General features: G+C 44.1%; 1 protein-coding gene across 9 annotated transcripts in view; it reads left to right on the top strand.

The window, feature by feature from the left end:
* Nucleotides 1-3,865: 3,865 nt before the first annotated feature.
* Nucleotides 3,866-14,584, top strand: part of REV1 (REV1 DNA directed polymerase) — a 57,243-nt gene continuing 46,524 nt past the window's right edge. For 3 of the 9 annotated variants that reach the window (XM_035558015.2, XM_035558014.2, XM_035558013.2), the window contains exon 1: nt 3,953-4,072. The gene's annotated coding sequence lies outside the window, so the exon portion shown is untranslated. Of the gene's footprint in view, nt 4,073-14,584 lie in introns of all 9 variants that reach the window. The other 6 variants (XM_050709516.1, XM_050709512.1, XM_050709497.1 and 3 more) reach the window with 4 other exon arrangements.

Genomic DNA, 14,584 nt, shown 5'->3' with positions numbered 1-14,584 from the left:
TGGAGGAGGACTGTCACCACATAATTAGCACCACTTAAGCATTGCACCAGTCAGTGGTAATAAGCAAGGGGAAGAGAGGACAGAGGGATCTTTAGACTCCTGAATAAATCCAGACTTTGTGCAAAATAGGTTTGATATATCAGCTACCTTAACACCTCTTCAGAACGACTACTGGGGAGTAAAGTCGGATAAATAAAGCCAGCAGAAGAGGCTCACGTGCCAGCATTTTTGTTCTTCTGGGTCAGGCTAGTTGAAGACAGAGGAGAAATATCCACTGGTGACATCTTTCCCTTCAGCCACTGGACTGCAGCAGTAACCTAAGAGCTGTATTGCTCCCTCATTAGCAAAATGCCCAGAGCTGTTAGCTCTGGTTCTTTCCAACAGCCTTTCCAGGTTCATTTGTTTTTCATAATTGTTTTGCTTCCCACCATTTTTCAGCCAGGCCTTTGTCATTGTCTTAAGAGTGCCTTCTGTACAGAGCCCCACAGGCATTTTCCCTAATGCCAGACCCCAATGCAGACTGCTGGTCTCTCTGTGAGTTTTTGCGCTGCTTTAGCCTTTCACAACTGCTCTTAGTAACATGCTCAGAAAAAAAAAAAAAAAAAAAAAAAAAAAGATTGTTTGCTAGTGTAGATTATCCTGAAGAGGTTTCTTTTTCTTTTTTTTTTTTTTTTTCTTCCTGTGATATTTAAAAACCATGCAAGAGAGACAGGGATTTCCGTCCCTGGCTAGAAATCTTTCCTAGCTTCTTTCACTCTTGAAAGAGCAAGAGTAGCACTGCCTAGCAGAACTGATTAATTGTGGTTATAATAAAACATATTCCTTCTAAAAATATCTGACTGCATTGTGTTTTAGGAGCTAGAGAAAACTGGCATCATGGCTAAGATGTATGTGTACGTAGCGACAGGCCTTATGTAACACATTAATGCTAGAACTAAATGCTGCAGATTAGATTTTTACAACAGCATTTTTCACCGGTTACCATGAAACAATAGTGCTTGGTCAGGAAACTACTGCAATAATCCTGCAGCTTTTTACAAGTCAATATTTAAGGCATCGCTACAGCAGGCTGTGTTACTACAGCATTGCAGGAGCTGTGAAATGAGCCTCCGTCATTCATAATTACCTAGACGTAGGAAACTGCCGATGAGCACGTCCTCAGCTTCTCCTCGGGAGCCGGGGGGGTTTCCAGCGGTGCAGCCTAAGGCGACCCTGCGGATCACCACCAGAGGCAGCGCAGCAGCTGCCTGCAGCCCCGGCCCGGCTCCACGGGGTGTCAGCAGCGGGTTGCGAGGGCAAAGCTGGGTGGGGAGGGTGCCTTCGTCGTGCCCTCACCTCCCTGTTAGACGGTGTCCAAGTGAGGCAGATGTAGGACCCTTCCAACCCAGACCGCCCCGTGGGTCTAACATATAGTGCATGACAAGGAAATGGGATGCTGTCTGCCGCCTTGCAGCTGTTCCCAGTGGGTTGTTGGTCTACCAGGAGCTGCTGGCATGGAGTAAGAGCTGCAGAAGCTGCAGGACAGTGACTTATGGAAAAGTAGAGAGCAGTAACTGGTAGTCAGTCGACTTCACCTTACTTAGCTTCTGGAGTTGGTATGAGGATGGTGAGCCTTCTGTTACCAGATGATCACCGTGGCTCTAGCAGGGCCAAGTAATTGCCAGTCCTTTTCCTCTGGAACATAGCTAACTACAGACCAGCACAACAGGAATTGTGAAAAACACGAAAAACATGGCCAATGTTAAGTTATTCCTATTCCTCCTTCTGTGGCATAGCAGTGGATTGAGTCCCTGTTGGCCCTCATATTTACATGTATTATGATGGCCCAAGACCAATCAAAGGAACACACAGAAGTATCAACGTGAGGACAGACCTTCAGCTGGTGGCTCTACATGCCCTTCCTGGCACAAGGAGGCCCAGAGTTATCCTGTATTTATGACAACAACCTTCAAAGCTCACAGCATCTGCAGCCACTGCTAGGTTGTGTCTCCCATATCAGGCTGCAAGAAGCATAACATGAAGCCTCTCATACTTCACCTGAAATTCCCTTGTGCTGAATTGATTGAAACTACTTATTTGTTTTTTGTTGGTTGGAGCAGAATTTGACTCAGACAGTAGGATTTATACGGACAAGCTGCTTGCCAGTAACACTGACCCCACTGAGATGCTCCAGGACCACAGTCCCATTGAACTGAGGCCTGTACATATGTTGCCTCTCTCTCCCCAGCCCCAGATTTGATTCCAAACTTGGTGAAGATAGCAAGAATTATTTTTCTTAAGTCAACACGCTTTAAGCTGGGCTTCACCCTGTAAATATTTACACAATGAGTAAGCATATGCCCCGGTTCCTGATCTGCCTACTATAACCTAAGATTTTTCTATGTCATCTTAGAAGCCTGCCAGTGCAGATGAAGTGCAAAATGAAGGCTTTACAAGACACAGAAGTAAATAACTCCTGTTAATATTTGTCCCTTTACCTAAATTTTTATACTTTCATCCTCTCTTTAACAGTAATTCCTTTCCCTTTTACTTATTTTAACTAGTTATATGTAATCTTTGCTGAAAGTATTGTATGGTTACTTCACCCTTTTTCACTGTTAACTCTTAACCTAGCTTTACTTCACGAAACAAAACAGTCATCCCCACATGCCTCCCTAAATAATTGTCGGTTCCTCTTATAATTTGCTTATATGGCAGCTTCTATTTAAAAAATAAAATATAATCATTGACTAACCATTTTAAAGCTGTTCTTGCCAACCTAAATTAATCCCTGTTCCACTTGTCTTTCTGCCTTTCTGCTCCACAACTGCCCCCTAGAGAAATAACTCTGGAAGGAAATAAAAACGTGCACATCCACTCACGCAGCACTGGTAACAGTTGGTTTGCTCCAGACTGGCAAGGACTAAGATTGGTAGAGGCATTTCTCAGCAAAGGTGGAAAATGTTGGCCCAGTGAAGTGGATATGCTTTAGATAATGTACCTTTTTCTGAACAGTATCTTGCAAACAAGTTGTTTCAGGTAAATAATGCAATTTCTGATCAAAATTAGAGAGAAAGCAGACAGCCACAACGTCTCTGGAATTTGAGAGTTTAAGGCTGGTCTAAACTCTTGTTAGCACTTCTACCTGGCAGGGAACACCCACCTTTTGAATATGGGTTTCATTAAAATTCTGAGTAAAAACCAATTTATTTATTTTTTCTCATGAAGGTGCTAGGAGGTTTCCCTTGAACATTTTCTGAGTGAAATGAAGAAACCACGCCCTGTCTAAAATAGCTGAGTGTCACCAGACTTCAGTAGACATGAACTTCATGAACTTGACTGTTCCTTATCCTGCCTGGATACTTTGACAAGTACGAATTGGGTGTGGGGAAAAGCCTGGCCAGTCCTAACGCTCTTGGCTCCCTCACACAGCGCAGGGCAGGAAAACACTTGAAAACTTTTTTCTAAAGCATGGGACAACCATTTCTGTGCTCTGACAATGCAAGTGGAGGAAAGAAGGTTATAGATAAGGGCTTCTCTTACAGAGAGGCATGTATCTTATTACTGAAACTGAATCTGTGTGGGAGGACTGATGGGCAAACTGGGGTTTTGGCCAGTACGAGTGGGGTTCTATCAATGTGGACTTGTGGGACTGGGGCCATTTTCTCTTTATAAAGCGAACTCAACCACGGCCCAAGTTTCCCATTAGCAGCAGGACTAACGAGGCCTGCCTTCCTACGGGCACGTCTCGCTTCCCCTCACGGGGCTCCCCTCAGCGCCCCGCCAGGGGGCGCCGCCGCCCCGCGGCCATCCCTCAGCGGGCGGGCGGGGAGGGGAGGGGAGCGGAGCGGAGCGGGAGCCGCGCGCGCCCGTCCCGCCCCGCCCCGCCCCGCCCCGCGTCACGTGCCCGGCGGGCGGCCGTTGGTGGCGCGAGGCTCTCCCGTGACGCGCTCGCAGGAAGGGCGGGGGGGGGGAGGAGGAGGAGGAGGAGGAGGAGGAGGAAGAGGAAGAAGAAGAAGGCTGGCGGCTGTTACCGGGGGGAGCCGCCATGTGAAGCCCCGACCGGCAACGCGCGGCTGGGAGGCGGCAGAAGGTGAGCGGCGGTGCGGTGCTGCGGGCTCCTTGCTTCCTTCCTTCCTTCCCTCTCTCCCCCCGTCATGGCGAGGCCCCCATGGCGGTTGGCCTGAGAGGAAAGGAGCCGTGAGGGGGGGAAAAATGGGGGGGGGGGAGCTGCGGGGCCCCTGCCCTGCCTCGGCCCCTCCCTGCGGCCTGAGCCTGGGGGGGAGGAGGAGGAGGAAGGGGGGCGAGGAGGGGGGGGTGGCGTTATGTAACCGCCGGCGGGGGCCTTCGGCGGGGAGGCGGGTGTGGGGGGGGAGGGGAGAGGGAGGGGAGGGGGTGGGGAAGGGCTGAGGGGGGGTGTTAGGGCTTGGTGGGGGGAGGGTGAGGTTTGGGGGGCCGCAGGTGCCCCTCCCCCGCCGGCACCTGCATGGGTACCCGTGGGGTGGGGGGGGGGTGTTGGGGGGATCGGCAGCGAGGGGTCACTGCGGGGAAATAGGGGAGGGGACGCGGGGATAAGGTGTGTGGTGGGGAGGGGGGGGGAAGCCCGAGCCCTGTCGCAGCCCCGCCGCCCTCTCCTCCCCCCGCAGCCGGCTGCGGATTTTGCGCCCCGCGTTGGGTGCGAGTCGCCTGTGCTGAGCGAGGGTGGCTGGTGGGTGAGGGGGGAGGAAGGGGCACGGAGGGTTCGCCTCTCCCCCCCCCCCCCCCCCCCCCCCCCCCCCCCTTCCCCGCCTGCTGCTGTGTTTTGCTACGTAGCCAGCGCCGGCCTGACCCAGCAAAAGGCCCCTGATGGGAGGTGCGCGGGGATGGCATGTAAACCTTGAGAACGGAGGGGAGAGTGATAGCGCGAGCACGCGATTATTATTTTTTGGGGGAGGTAGGAAAGCTGTGGTGCGTGCTGCAATGTTCCATTATCCCTCATGCTTTACGGTTAATGTCAGCCTTTGGAAAGGCAAGGCCTGCAAATGCTCCATTTGTGTTAATTAGAGATTTTTCTCCCTGAAAAGAAGAGTTGATGTTTATTACGGATCTTGATTTAAAGTGTAGGTCCAATCTCAAATTTGATAGTGCAATGCAAAGAAGCAAACCCAGCAGATTGCAATTACATGAGCTGAATTTTAACTATAACCTCTTACATCTAATAGCAATTAAGCAACAGTTTAAAGCAGTCCTATCGGAGCAACAACAGCACCTAATGAAAAGGTTACAGCCAAAATACATTTGTGAAACAGCCCCATTTTATTAAGATATTCAACACAGAAATCCAGATCTCTAACAAATTCCTTCTTTGCCATCTTGTCTCAAGCGTGTAGTCGCTGCCTATCCCCACCATATTTGTCTTTCACTCAGCCCAATTCTTCCACTGGACGTTGCACCAAATCCCTGTTGGTAAATAATCCCAAGCTGTCAGACTGGAGGTCATTGCTAGGACAGTTAGTAGAGGCTCAGTGCAGACACCTGCCTTGTGACTTACTGCTGTTTTAACTACTTGGAGATAGATTGTTCTTAAAGTAAAACTGTAGAAGTATACTGGAAAAAAAAAAAAAAAACATTTCAGGCCAATGTAGTAAACTCCACGTGTGTATTTTCATGCACAGTATATGTCTTCAGTGCGTTATTCAGGCATTGGCCTTCCAAGTGTATCACCAGTCTGTCTTTCTGCATGATGTTCATCCTCTTACTTAGCCATAGCCTGGTGTGGTGCAGCCAGCATCTTGTAAGTGGGTGCTGAGTTTGCTCGGTCTTTTCTCATCCCTTGACCTGGATGTCTGTCTTAAGGAAGCTTCATAGCAAATTTTCAATCTTGCTACTGTCCATTTCAGCTACTAGGGAGATTTAAAAAAAAAAAAAAAAAAAAGACTAATACAAAACCTGGTTTTGAGTACATAGGAAAAATGTGATTACAGACTTTTTAATGAATTAGTTGTTCAGGACAAGTAGGGAAAGAATAACTTACCTGACCCTGCCATGTGCTTTCCCCCATTTAATCTGTAAGCTATTGTTTACGTTATGAAGAATGATTTTTTTATTGAACATCTTTCTGCTTTAATTAAAGGAGTATATTATCTCTGAGATCTCTGTCGGCTCTTAAGAGTGTGTTTGTCTGGTACAGATGTAGCAAGGGAGCTAAATACCCAAATGCTGAAACCCTCCCCCAAGAATACAACGTAGATAAGTTTGGTGACAGTGCCATGTGTTTACAAAGCATAGCAAAAGGAGGAAAAAATGGAAGCAAATAGAAACGGGAGCATCCAGGTAAAGAATGTTGAAAGTAAAGAGAGCAAATCTAACTGGGTGCAAAAGAGCATGAGGAACAGGCGAGGAATTCTCAAACATGGTTCATGCAGTATAATTGTGGAAATGTCTCTTTTTTTAAGAGTCAAATTTGTGTAGAGCTGCTTCTCCCTGAGAGCAGCTTTCTGCTCTGTTGTGGAAACCAGACAGCATTTTAATTGGAGACACAGCTGGTTTTAGGGAGGAGGGCTTCTCGTGTCTGTGGTCCCTCTGCTTCTGTATTGCATGCGGAGTAGCTGGTGCTCATAAGATAGGAATGAGAATTAGGAAACTCTTCTTTCTCGCTCCTTAGTGGAAGAGAGGTGAGTACGTAGAACAACTTTAAATTCTGGGCAGTGGTGATAACTTCCATTCCTGTTGCTTGTCTTTTCAGAGCTAGCTGAAGGGCTGCTGCTACTGTAGTTAAGGAATCTGTGACGGTTAAATTCATCTGAGAGATACTTTTAGTTTGGTATACCCACAGAAATGATCGCTGTATCTTCTATATTCTTTGCTGCAACTGTCTAAGCAGGCCATGCCTCCTGAATTTCAGTGTTAAGTTTTGGGAAGAGTAGATGGTGTGCTTTTTTTTCCCTAGTTCTTTTCCTATCTCAAAGCTTAAGGTCTCCCAATTGGTATTCTTCCTGTTTAATAGTGCTGAAGCTGGGGGTTCAAAATTTGCTGGCATAAATAAAGTTTAGCCATGTTGTGGTTAACTCTTTCGTGTTAGTTTTGCATCGTGTTCCCAGCTATCTGTAAATACTTTAACCAAATCCCAATGTAAGGAGGTAACAACTGATAATTTCCTTATTTGGTTTGCTTGAATCACAAAGACCTTTTCAGCTTCTTGATTTATGGGGAAAAAAAAAATAATCCTGAAAAAATACATAATTCAGTTCAGGATAAGACACTGCTCAGGTTCCTTGCAGGTAAGTGCAGGTGGATTGGTTCGAATGCCAAAACTTGAAAGCACTGCGCAGAGTAGGGTTGAGATCTGCTGCAAGGCTTTTCTGTGCTGGCTTAAAGACTGTCAGTCTTCTGGCAGGGTGGGTTATGCAGTGTGTTTTGGCAGGGGCCTTGGGGCCGTTACTGCACCTTTGGGGTCAGCTTCTGGCTGTCGGTGCATTTCCAAAGTGAACTGCAGTTCTGTCCACCTCATTGGCGAGTTCCTCCTCCTGAGGTGGTTCCCATCAGCTCTTAGTCCAGGACACCATGAGTAACCATCTCAGGCTCTTCTGGAGACCTAGGAGCTGCTGGCGTTTAAGGAAGTCATGACAGTGTTGATAATTCTTACAGGTGGAAAAGCCCACAATGACCCTGTGGCATGTAAGGTGGAAGATTACTGTAATTTACCAAGTAGGGTAAATGCATTTTTACCATTTTGTGCTTTTTTTTTTTTAATGTAACTCCCAGTTGAGCTAAAGAAATGAAATAATGGTGTTTAGTGGAAGGATAGTGTTCTGGTTTGAGTCCACCGGTTGTTTTTAGGAAATATTGGGGCATTGGGAAACTGGAAAAAGGGACTTGTTAGTCTCTATTTCCTGGATTTCCATGCTGAAATTGCATTATTTGGTAAACTGTTAATCCTGTGATAAAATGGTACTGGGGAAAGGGGATAATGAGTTTTCGCTCTAATCTCTGATTGATCAGGAATTTGAAGTGATAAGTGTTGCCCCTCCATAATGATTCCCGTTATTTCTATGTTCATTTTTAACCTAGTAAGATCTACAAGCCTCCTGTTTGCCTGAGGAAGGCAGTTTTTGCTATGTGGCCTTTTTGTATCGATCTGTCTCTACTAAGTAGCAGCATAATGCTGTTGTTTCAATGTCAGAGGTACTTACAATACCAACTTGAAACCACATAGGGCCAAGAACACAATTCTGATGGCAGTTTTGTTTAGGGATCCTAAAGAAATACAGCATTTTTGTTTTCTTGTAAGAACATACAACTGTTTCCAATAGAATGTAGAAACACTATGCCTGAACCCTCAGTATCACTTTCAGCTGAATCTAAGAGGAAACGTGAGAATATATAGGATCAGATCAGAAGTTTGCCCAGCACTGTACTGTTTCTAGAAGTTGCAAATAATGGATTCCAAGGTAATACTAAAGAAACAAACACATTGAGATACTTTCCCACAAGTAAACTAGACTATAGATTAAAAAATATTTCCATTTTGTTTTGATCTCTCCAGTTACAAGTTTCATCAGATTTCCTGCTAGTTGTGTTAGTCTGAGTGGAAGATAAGAGTAATATCAATAGATTGAGGAAAGATATAGGTACGTAAAACTTCAAGGCCATGGAAGCCATATCTTGTGAAGATTTTACTTCAAAATAGATTTTGTTGCTTTGAGAGTTTCAAAGGCAAATCCAGAAAAAAATTGGGAATGGGACTATGCAATGACAGTTGGAATTAAGAAACACCATTCAGAAAGTGCTGCAAACAAAAAATGTACCTATTTAAATGTTGACTCTGTAGTGAGCACTATTTTCGCTAACAAAGTTGCTTCATTTCCTCCAGGTTTGCTACTGTACAAGGTTAGTGCCACCCATATATGTGTAGAGAGATGGTCCTCCTTAGTGTCTGACATCAGGTCCCACTTGAGATTTGCAAAGTGGATGTCTTCTCTCTCTTTTTCCCCGAAGAGCTTGGCCTGCTCGGCATCTGCTCAGTGTACGCTGATAACATTGAGTTCAGCATAAAGCACAACTGCCCTGGGCGCTTCCACTGAAAAATAACTTGTGGAGAAGAAATGGAGCCTTCTCTTTACGTTAGTTAAAATGTTCGTCCGAGGGCAGATCTGTCTCTATGCCACTCCAAAGTAGTTAATCCGGGTACTGGGTAATGAGATGGTCAGCAGCAAAGGCAAGTTGAATGTGTGTATGTACACGCACACCTGTGCATGCACAGAAACACATACATGTGTATCGAAACAAATACATGACATTAATCAAAAATGTCATCTCTTCTGACAAGATTCCACCAGTCTGCTGACCCGATGCCTAAGGAATCTGGGAGACCTGAAGATGGTATATGTGAGAGGTTTTTACCGTCAGCTTCTCTGAATTCAATGTTAACAAATTCAGAGTGTTCACAGGTTCCTTGTTTTGGTCACCTCTTGAAAATTCTTCATTGTTTTTATTCAAGAATGGCTGTACTTCCTCTTACCCATCTTTTCTGCCTTGTTTTCTTTAGCGCTCCAGTCACTTTCTTTAATTGTGCTTAGGAAGTCTTAAGTCACTCAGTAGCAGCATGTCTACTCGTTATCTGGGAAGTGGGATCTTTGTTTGTTTATTGTACCTACCCAGGGCTTTACCTATGCTTCAGTGTATGCTCTGTGTTTAAGACACGAGTTGTAGGACTGGATTGTGATCAGACCGAGGTGTGCACAAACCCAGGTTTTCACTTCTAAGCAAGTTCTATCAATTTATTAGGTTAAAAAAAAAAAGCAAACAGCCAACCCTTCCTTTTCAAAGAAAAAGTAGCACAGTTCCTGTTCTCAAATACTATAGCCAGCTAAATATATGTGAACTTGAAGAATACCCAACTCACATATTCATCTCACTTGTCCTTGCAGATACTCACTTAAGTCCAAGAGAGAAAGAGAATTTCCTTTTAGTTTGATTTACAGTCTGTTCAGTATGTTGCTATAGAGAATCCTAATTCTGCAAGCTGTTTCTTATCCCAATTTGACTTAATGATTTTTTTCTGGAATCTAGGCACTTAGAAGCTGGCATAAAGATCAGGAGTGTGCTACATCCTCTAGGGATTGAAGTCCCAAAGGAAGATGAGTAACAGAAATAATGAAGCCAGTTGCTGAGGTCTGCTGAAATTTGCCAGCGTATTGTGGCAGTATGAACGGTTGTATCAAAGAGGTCATGTTTGAACTAAAAAGTGAATTGAGCTACATGGTTAAATCTGTCCATGAAAATTTATGGGGAGGAGCCACTCATCACTGAGGAACTTTGAAGTGTGGGGAAAATATTACCAAACAATGCAGAAATGTGGAAACTCAAGCCAGAGTCTTCTGTGAGCAGAAGAAAAAATTCAACCAAGTTAAACCACTGCTTGTGACAAGCTCTAAATGGACTGTAGCTGCTACTGAATGTTATTCCTAGAGGGGAATGAAACATTGACAGTTGGTCTCAAATTGAATCTGGCTTGCTATTTTTCAAAGAACTAACCATCTCAAATGCCATGTATAAAAGCAAAAAGAGTGTCTTGTTGAAAACAGATTGCTCAAAGGTAGTGCAGGCTGCAGAATGATGCACCACCTTGTTTTAGGACAGCAAGTCCTCTGCTGTTCTCTGTACCCTGTGCTCGTGATTCCTTAAGTTGTGACAGTTAAAGTTGTCTGTCCCAGGCTCCAGGTTGGTTGGGAAAGATCTAAACGTTGTCCTGTACAGCTCTTGTATAAATTGGTTGATTGCTGAACAACCGCTTCAGGGTGATGTGATGATTAGTCGACAAAATAACTGCATCTTTCTTAGTCGCTGCTTGTAGGTAAAGTATTTAGTCCTTGATGTTAAAGTAAACTGATCTGAAATAAAGATCATTTTGAGTTCCAGAAAGAGTCAGTTTGGAAACTGGAATAATTTACTTAGCAAAGAGTTCCTGTGTCATCTTCTGAGAGAGTGCTAGCACTGAAGGCGAGAGTGTTGTTTCTTTGCTGTCAAACTCAAATAAAAGCATGGTTGGAACACAGCCTTAGAGTAGTCATCTACACATAGGAGTTGATTCTGAAGGACTGTTTATTCCATGTGTTACGGGGGTTGTACGGTATTTTGCCTCTTTAGCACATGCCATGGATGCTCACCTTTTTGAAAAATACCATTTCTAGATTTCTCATACTTGCTACCAGTTCTATGTCCAGTGCTTAATTTGCCCAAGATTTTCATGATTGTCGTCTACCTTACAGTCTTAGGTTTACTTACAGGAGAAGGGAGTATTGTCAGGTGGTTTTGGGGACAGATTTTTTTTTGTCTTTCAGCCAATTTGATTTGTGTTGCTTTACAATATCATCAGAGATTGGATTGCAAACCAGAACTTGCTGGTTGACCCTGTAATACTGGTGCTTATAGTTAGAAGTGACTGTAGTACAGGCACGTGTGAGTTAGGATGGAGAACAGACTTAGGACTTCTCTGTTGTGCGACTCTAACATTCTTTGAAAACTTTCTAATTCTATGGAAAAAAGTAAGGTGGTCTACCCCAGTTGTTTACTAGGGGGAAGAATATAAGTAGGGCCGGTAGTGAGGAGTAATTAGCTTATTGCAAATCCACATCCCCATTCACACCACAGTTGGTTGTTTATAACCATGACCTAAAAGCTGGTTTCCGGAAATGGCTGAGGGATTCATAAGCTGTCCCTGGCACTGCAGGGAACAGTCCCACCCGTCTGCCTTGGCTGTGTGTGTGACCCTGTTGTGACTCGGCTCATCTGGCTGACCTGGTAGAAACTACCCCTTACGGCTGTGTGGGCCAAATCAGAGGAAAATCCAAAGTGCCAGGCGTAGGGGTTGTGGGAGTGCGGAGCTGGAGTGGAGAGGCTGGACATAAAGGAGGCCAGCTGGTCTCTGCTGGGCCAGCAGAGGTTGAGGAGCAGCCCCGTTCCTTTTGGTGGCAGGCGGCCATCAAGTTGACTCAACCCTCTTGTGAAACTTCACCCTGAGAGTTCATTTCCCGCCTAGAATAAAATTCAGTTGCTTTGCAACATCCAGATTTGTTTATTTTAATATGGAACAGTATTGTTAACTCGAGTGCCTAAAATCACAGGGGTTTAAAAATAAAGGAGCTTAAAAAAAAAACCTCAAACTATCTTTAAGTTCCTTTACTGGATTCTGACATTTTTAGTACATAGTAAAAAATAGTTTTAGACCGTGTAGCAGCAGCTCTTTTCCAGAAGACTCAGCCAAGAATAGGACTCTTGTGCTGAGAAATGTGTAAACACGTAAGACAGTTCTTTCCTCAAAGAGCTTGCAGCCTAGTGCCAAGCAGGGTGGTGAGTTTGATGTGGGAGCTGGAATGTAGATGCATGAAACTCAAACAGGCCACAAAGTACCCATTTGATGGAAACAACTTCTAAGCCCTGCTGAGTAGGGATGGATTCAATCTAGGGTTCAAGCAAAAGGTTGTGATATTCATTAGTGGTGGCCTGAGATAGCCGTACTTCTGTTAGTGTTAGAGTTGCACCTTCGAGAATAATGTTTGTGGTATTTGAACACACTAATTAAATCAGGTCCTTTTGTACTAGAGGACGTCGATAAGGTGTTTATTCTGGTCAGAAAAGCAAAATGCCTGTTGCTATGTTCTGCATTTCCGCGCAACTTTCTGTTACCTGTGATTGGATTATTTGGATTAGAAGTTACTTGTACTCTGTATTTAGACACAGGTCTGGCAGGGTTATTTGTTGAGTCATGGTGCAGTGTCTAGTTGACTTTGGAAATAGTTCATTTGCTTTCCTGTAGTACAAAATATAAAATCTGCCAGCGTGAAGAGGCAGCAGAAATGTCTCTGCATCATGGCAAAGAGAATGCTGCAGAGCATGGCACAGACAACTGAAGTTTGGGCAGGACTGCTACTGACCTGGAATCAAAAGGCTTGTGAGGATCCATACTCACTTCTCAGAGAGCCACTGAGAACTCTTCTGTGCTCCCAAACATTGTGCCAGTAATACCTATGGTTTCGCTCTGGATTTGTCTGTTATCTCTGTAATCCCAACTATCCCAGTTAATGGAAAGCCACCTACCCTATACAACACCATCCTGATCTTAAAGTATTTTAAAAGAAATATCTTCCCTGACTCAGGTACTCAAATACTAACTTAACATCAACATTCACATCTACATCACTTGTTGTGCAGTCTGAAATCTCACAGTTGCCATGCAACTCTCCTATATGCATGCACATGTTTATAGAATTCATAAAATGTAGGGATAGCAGTTCATTCCATTCCATGATCTGTACAGTTTGATTAACAAGCAGCCTTTAATAATAAGATTAAGTGGTTATGAATTGGGAAGTATGATGTGAGGCCATGAATTAGTGTGCAGTGGGATGTTGCATATCTTTTCCTAGTGTGCTGTCTTGACTATTTCTGAACTGCCAGTCACATACAAAGCATCAAAACTCTTAGTTCCTCTTCTAGCTTCAGTTTTGAAAAAGATCTCCCAATAGAAACTTGAAATTAGTTAAAGAACTCTGTTTTGCAGAACAGTAAGATTTTACAGTTTGTATGTGGCCTTCAAAGACGCAGGGCCAAATTGTGTTAATTTCGATGACAGGAGATTTAATATGGCTTTTTTTCTTGAAAGGTTGTTTCTCTTGCAATGAAAATTTGGATTCTGTCCTTAGGGATACTGTTTCTGTCACTACAGGCTTTTTGTGCAGTTTCAGAGTTCGTTGGGATTTTTTTTAGTTTACTGAATATTTGTGTTCACAAGTCCAGAATGTAAGCATTTCATTTTTTTGTCTGCTTTTCTGGGTAAAGGGTCATTTTATCGTTTGTTCTTGCTCTGGGCTCTAGAGGTGCCCTGCAAATGAATAACTGTGGTGATTCACTTTACCTGAGTCACTATGCGTTTATGCTCTTGAATTTGTGAAAACAGAAGACTGCTCTGAAACAAGTTAGTATGAACAGAGAAAAGATGAATTCTTGTTTGATCACAAGCAGGCAAATTTCAATGTTTGTCCCTTTTTTGCTTCTCCCCACCACCACTTCAAGGGTTCTTTACAAAGCAAAGCATTTCTCCTGCTCACCCTTTCATCTTGATCCCTATAGAGAGGGCTTTGTATTTACTTTACAGTTCTTGTTTCATGAACCAGCGAGTATGCCTCAAATCTTGCTTAACTTTTTCTCTGATTTAAATATATCCTGTGCAAGATGTCTCTCATGTTCATTTGTTCCTTAGGTTTCAGATAAGCAGCTCTAGAGGTTATGTTAATTTTCAAGGAAAAATCTGCCATGTAAGCACAAGGACTTTGCAGGATCATAGAACAGCCCAGGCTGGAAGGGACCTTTGAAGATTATCAGGTCCATGGGAAAAGGGAGCCTAGGTGAGGTTATCTAGCACCTGTGCAGTCACATCTCAAAAACCTCCAGTGATGGGGACCCTACCACATCACTGGGGAGGTTGTTCCAGTGATTGATCCTTCTCACTGTAAAAAAAATTTTTCTTACATCAAGACACCTGTTGCCTCTTTTCTCCATGTGGCTCCTTGTGAAGAGGGAGCAGCGAAGATCCTCCTTAGTCCAGAAACAGTTCCTGGAACTACAA

Source organism: Cygnus atratus, chromosome 1 (genome assembly GCF_013377495.2).
Source record: "Cygnus atratus isolate AKBS03 ecotype Queensland, Australia chromosome 1, CAtr_DNAZoo_HiC_assembly, whole genome shotgun sequence".
NCBI lineage: Eukaryota > Metazoa > Chordata > Aves > Anseriformes > Anatidae > Cygnus > Cygnus atratus.
This window is presented reverse-complemented; position numbering and strand designations above follow the sequence as displayed.